At 36.1% G+C, this 6,601-nt stretch overlaps 1 protein-coding gene across 1 annotated transcript in view; it reads left to right on the forward strand.

The window, feature by feature from the left end:
* Nucleotides 1–6,601, forward strand: part of BRWD3 (bromodomain and WD repeat domain containing 3) — a gene marked incomplete at its 5' end in the record, with an annotated part of 164,543 nt that overhangs the window by 130,311 nt on the left and 27,631 nt on the right.

Below are 6,601 nucleotides of genomic sequence, written 5' to 3' on the forward strand. Positions count from 1 at the left end.
ATTATGACCTGTTATAACCTTCTTTTCTTAGGATGTCAAGATCATTGGCTTCAGTTAATCTTTGGAAATTTATATTCTTAATTCTAGTATAATAATATATACACTATTGGGACTGGCAGATGGCATAATGGTTATGTCGCTGGACTCGTGCAGAGTTGACTGTGATTCGTGTCCTGAACCTGACAGTCTAAAACTCATGTTGGGTCCATATATATGCATGCCCAAAATACCTAGGGGAGAATGGAGAATGGATTACAGCGTGACCATCCCCACAGGGGGTGATTTCTCACTTTCTGTCTCTCTATATCTCTGTCTCTCTGCTGAGTACACACACCTTGTAGCAAAAATCTCTTTAAAAAATAATATATATATATATATATATATGTGTATGTGTATATACATATATACACACATACACATACATACACACACTAGCTTAACAGCTCTGCTCAATTACATATTTTTTGTGGATGGTTACTGAATTTTAGTAATATTTGTATGTTTTGTAGGATTTGTACAGTGTTTCATTATAGTAGATCCTCAACTGACATTGAATGATTAGTTTGTGAAGTCATGGAAATAATTGTCTTTATTTTAATCTTTTATTTTAATCTTATTTTTAAAATTTTATTGTAATTTTATTCATTGTCATTATTTTATTTATTTAAGTTTCTGCCATAGAGTGCAGATAATCAGTATATATTGAGTGGGGATATATAAAGTCTGTCTTTCATAGTCTGACTTGCTTCACTTAGCCTTAAATCTTACATATTTGTTCACTTTATGTCAAATGTCAGGAGTTCACTTTTTTATGGCTGATTAATATTCCATACAGTACATATGCCACACTTCTATGTTTATTCCTTGTCCTAGCAATAATAATGCTGCAATAAACACGGATGTGCAAGTGTTTTTCTGACTGAGGATTTTTCTATCCTTTGGGTAAATACCTAAAAGGAGTTACTGGATCAAATGGTAGTTCTATTTGTAGGTTTCTAAGGAATCTCCATATCGTTCTCCAAAGTGGTTGTACTAATTTACATTCCCACCAATAGTGTAGGAGAGTTCCCTTTTCACCACAGTCTTGCCAGCAGTTATCATTTTTTGTTTTTTAATCTTTGCCATTCTGACTGGGGTTAAATGGTATCTCACTCTGGTTTTGATTTGCATTTCCCTTATGATAAGAGATGTTGAGCATGTTTTCATATGCTTTTGGACCTTATTTGTCTATTTTTGGAAACGATTACCTATGCTTTGGAGGTCTTCTTTAAGAAGTCTTTGCCTACTACAAGGTCTCCCAAGAGTTTTTCCTGTGTTTTACACCAGTATTTTTATAGTTTGAGGTTTTATGTTTAGATCCTCAATCCATTTTGAGTTAATTTTTATTAGTGGTCAGATATAAGGATCTAGTTTCATTCTTCTGCAGGTGGATAGCCAGATCTCCCAGTGCCATTTGCTAAGAGATTTTCTTTTTCCCACTGAATTATCTTGTACACTTTGTCAAGAATCAGTTCACTGTATGTTTGGAGATTTATTTGGGGGTTCTCAGTTCTGTTCCATTGGTCTACCTGTCTGTTTTTGTGTGAATACTGTGCTGTTTTAATGGTTACAGCTTTTAGCATGTTTTGAGGTCAGGAAGTGAGATGCCTCCTACTTTTTCCCTTCCACAGTATTGGTTTGATGATATGGGGCTTTTTATGCTTTCGGACAAATTTCATGATTTTTTTTTCTATTTTTGTGAGGAATGCCTCTGGTAGTTTGTTTGGTATTACATTGAATTTGTAGATTAATTTGGGTAGGATTGTCTTCTTGATTATATTAATTCTTCCAATCCAGGACCATGGGATGGTTTTCCACTTTTTGTATCATTTTTTATTTCTTTTTCTAATGGTTCATAGTTTTCCTTATGGAGATCTTTGATGTCTTTGGTAAGGTTTATTTCTAGGTATCTTTTTGATTTTGTGGTTTTCGTAAATGGAGTTTCTTTCTTCAATTCTGTCTCAGTTTGTCCATTGTTGTATAAAAATTGTATAGATTTTTGTACGTTGATTTTGTATCCTGCCACTTTTCTATATTCATTTATCACTTCCAGGTTTTTCATTGATTCTTTTAGATTTTCTATGTATAGTATATCATTTGCAAATAAAGTTCATTTTAATTCTTCTATTTCTATTTGGATGGTTTTTATTTGACTCTCTTTTCTAATTGTATTGACTAGAAATTCCAGTACTATGTTAACAAGGAGTGGAGAAAGTAGGCAGCCTTGTCTTGTTGCAGTTTTTAGTGGAAAGGCTTTCAGCTTATCCCCATTCAGTATGATGTTAGCTCTGGATTATTATTTTTTTTTTTGAGAGGTTTTCGCTATAGGGCGCATGCGCTCGCCAGACAGACAGAGAGAGACAGAGAGACAGAAAGCAGGAAATCACCCCCCGGGGGGGTGGCCACACCCCAATCCCTTCTCCTCCATTCTCTTCTGGGATCTTGGGCACACCTGTGCAAGTTTAAGCCACCGGGTCCGGGACTCGAACCGTGGTCGACTATGTGGGAGTCCAGCGACATAACCATTACGCTAACTGCTGGTCCCAGCTCTGGATTTTTCATAGCTGAATTTTACTGTGTTATGGAATGTCCCCTCTGTGTTGACTTTGCTCAGATTGATGTGATCATATGGTTTTTAATCTTTCCTTTTGTTAATGTAATGTATTACATTTATTGTTTTGCATATGTTGAACCCTCTTTGCATCCCTGGAATAAATCTACTTGGTCATGTTGTATAATCTTTTTAGTATGTTGAATACAATTTGCTAGTATCTTGTGGAGAAATTTTGCATCCATATTCATCAGGGATATGGGCCTGAAGTTTTCTTTTTTTGTCATGTCCTTGTCTGGTTTTGGAACTAAGATGATGGATAATAGAGTGAATTCTGAAGGGTTTCATTTTGAATTTTAGAAATAAAAAGAAGAATTGTGGTTAGTTCTTTCAAAGTTTTGTAGAATTCAGAAATAAAGCCATCGAGACCTGGGCTCTTCCTAGTTGAAAGATTATTATTGATTCAATCACATGCTTTTTATGGGTCTATTTAGACCCCTTTTTTTTTCTTCTTGGTTCAGTCTGGGTAAGTTATACATGTCGAGAAATCTATCCATCTCATCTATATTTTCTTGTTTGTTGACATATAGTTGCTCATAGTACTCTATTATGATATTATATATTTCTGTTATAGCCATTATGATAATACATCTTTCCTTGCTGATTTGATTTATCTGGTTCCTTTCTATGTTCTTCTTGATTAATCTAGCTAGTGGTGTGTCAATTTTAATCTTCTCAAAGAGCCAGCTTTTGGTTTCATTTATTCATTATCATTGGTTTCTATGAACCTTTTGATTTCAGTCTTATTTTCTTCTGTAGTGGTAAAGTCACTTAGGAATAGGTTGTTTAACTTCCACGTATTTGTGAGTTTTCATGGGCTCTTTCTTTAATTGATTCCAAGTTTGATACAATTGTGGTCAGAAATGATTATAGGTATAGTTTTTATACCTTTTAGTTGGTAAAGGGTCATTTTGTGCCCTATCATGTGGTCGATCTTTGACTATATTCTATGTGGGGGTGAGAAAAATGTATATTTTTGTGGTAGGGGGATGAACTACTACTCTATAGATGTCTGTCAAGTCCATTTTATATATGGTATTATTTAGATTGTGTATGTCTTTATTTATTTTTTGTTTAGATAATCTGTTCAGAGGAGTCAGTGGGGGTGGTGAGATTATCTATAATTATTGTGTTGCAGTCTATCTCTTCCTTGAAATCTAACAGTCTGTCTTTGATATATATGGGTATTCAGTATTGGGTGCATAGGTATTTACAAGTGTTATATATTCTTGGTGAACAAGTCTTTTTATTTATTTATTTATTTATTTTTATTTTTATGGAGAGGGTTTTGCTATAGGGTACGTGCACTTGCCAGAAAGACAGAGATAGACAGAGAGACAGAAAACGAGAAAACACCCCCACCCTCAAGGGGAATAGCCATGCCACAATCCCTTCTCCTCTCAGGATCTTGGCCACACACGCAAAGATGCCTGGAGTTGTTTTAAGCAGCTGGGTTCAGGACTTGAACCGTAGTCAGCCACGCGGGAGTTCAATGATGTAACTATTACACTATGAACAAGTCTTTTTAGTATTATATAATGTCCTTTGTCTTTTTACATCTTTCATTTTAAAGTATATTTTGTCTGATATAGGTATCGCTACTCCAGCCTTTTCTTGGTTTACATTGGCATGGAATATCTTTTTCCAGCCCTTCTGTTTCAGTCTATATATATGTCCTGATCAGTGAGATATGTTTCTTGTAATAGCATATATATGGCTTATGTTTTTGTATCCATTCAGCCAGTCTGTGTCTTTTAATGGGAGATTTTAATCTATTAACATTTGATGTTATTATTGATATTTGCAGATTTATCCCTTTCATTTTGTTAGCCATTTTCTCAGTTGTTTTTTTATTCTCCTATTTCTGTTTGTCTCCTTTAGTTGTCCTGATACAGCACTCCCCTCAGTGCTTCCTGTAGAGCTGTTCTATTAATGGTGAATTCTTTCAGTTTTTGTTTATGTGAGAATACTTCTCTTTGTTCTTCCCATTTGAAGGACAATCTTGCTGGATATAGTACTGTTAGTTGAAATTGTTTTCCTTTTAATGTTTTGAACACATCTTCTCATTTCTTCCCTGCCTGCATTATTTCATTTGAGAGGTCTGACATCAGCCTAATGTGATCGCCTTTATATGTAACAACATTTTTCCCTTGCCATTTTTACAATATTGTCTTTGTTTCAATCTGGCTATGATGTACTGGGCTGTGAGGGTCCGATCTTTTGGTGTTGATTCCATTTGGGGTCCTTCTTATTCCTTATGTCTGAATTTCTCCATGTTTCTCTTTATTTGGAAAATTTTAGATAGTATTTCATGAAAGAGGTTTTCCAAGCCTTTAGCAGACTCTTCACCTTCTGGAATACCCATTATATGGATATTTGGGGTATTTCATGGTGTCTAGAATTTCCCATATGTTGTCCTCGTTTTGGGGGGGGAGGGTTGTTTTTTTCTTCTTTTTGGTGATTTGGTCTATATTGGAGACTTCGTCCTCGAGGCCAGAAATTCTTTCTTCTTCATGGTCCAATCTTCTGGTAATGATTTCTTCCTTAATTTCTTTTTTTAAGAGTTATTTTTATTTAACTCTATTTATTTATATATTTATTTTTTCATTTGACCTGAGAGGGACAGAGTGAGAGAGGGAAAATTAGAAAGCAAGCTGCCATATCCGAGACTTGAACTGAGACCTGCCATGTGAGAGTCTAGTGCTCTTAACCACCACATCACCTGCTAGCCCCACTGTTAATGCTTTCTAGGGAGATTTTGATTTCTTATATTGTGTTCTTCTTTTCCAGAAGTTCGGTTTGATTCTTTTTAAGGGTGTCTATTCATTTATCAAAGTCATCTTTCATGTCCTGAAATGATTTTCTTATTTCCTGAAACTGATTACTTGTTTTCTCTTGCATCTCATGGAATATTCTCACTATGAATATTCAGAATCCTTTTTCTGACATGTCTATCTAAATCTCAATGCTGTCCATTTTTGGTGAGGAGCTACTACCCTCACCTGGTGAACACTACCTTGTTTTCTCATGTTTCTTTAAGATCTGTGCTGGTTTATAGTTACCTGATGCAGTATTCACTTTTTTTATTTATTGGGGTAAATTTCACCCTTAGTTCTGAGGTGTATTCTTATAGGAGGGCTGTCTCACTGCTCTGATTAGTTATGGGTAACTTCAGGTGCTTGGCTCCTCTATAAAACCTTAAGTTCTTTATGAGGTGGTAGCAAGCTAAGTAGATATAACTTGAACAGTTGCACACTGCACTTTGCAGGTTTGCATACCAAAAGTTACAGTGACTCCCAGGCCCTGAGCACAGACTCACCCTAATGGCATACCCAGACCAGCCTCAAGAATCTCAGTGGGTGGGGTAAGCCCAGGCTGCTGAGATGGTAGGCTATGGTGTCCAAAAGTTCCAAAGTGGCTCCCAGGCCCCGAGCAAGGAATCACCCTAAATGCCTGCCTTGACTGTCCTCAGGATTTCTGGTGGATGGGCAGATGGACAGGGCAAGCCTAGGCTGCTGGGATGGTGGGTGTTGGAGTCCAAAAGTTCCAAAGTGGCTCCCAGGTCCCAAGTACAGAATTACCCTTTTACATGAACTCTTGTGATCTAAAAGTTTTAATTTTTCTTGAAACTTCTCCATTTAGTAACCTTTGATTTGTATTATTTATATACAATGTTTATGTTACAGGTTAAAATATTGATATTTAGAATGTCAATTATAATTTGAAATACAGTACTTAGAAAAAATTGCTATAGGGTGTATGAGTTCACTAGAGAGAGGGGTGGGAGAAGGGAATAAGAAAGCACTCCAGAGGGATGATGGCCAGGCCACCATCCATTTGCTTCCAAATGGGATTTTGAGCACACATACATACCTGGTGTATTTTTCCAAGCCACTGGCTCCACATAATCATCCATGTGAAATTCAGCTGCCTTAACCACTACACCACTGG

Source organism: Tupaia chinensis, unplaced genomic scaffold, assembly GCF_000334495.1.
Source record: "Tupaia chinensis unplaced genomic scaffold, TupChi_1.0 Scaffold138416_1, whole genome shotgun sequence".
Taxonomy (NCBI): Eukaryota; Metazoa; Chordata; class Mammalia; order Scandentia; family Tupaiidae; genus Tupaia; species Tupaia belangeri.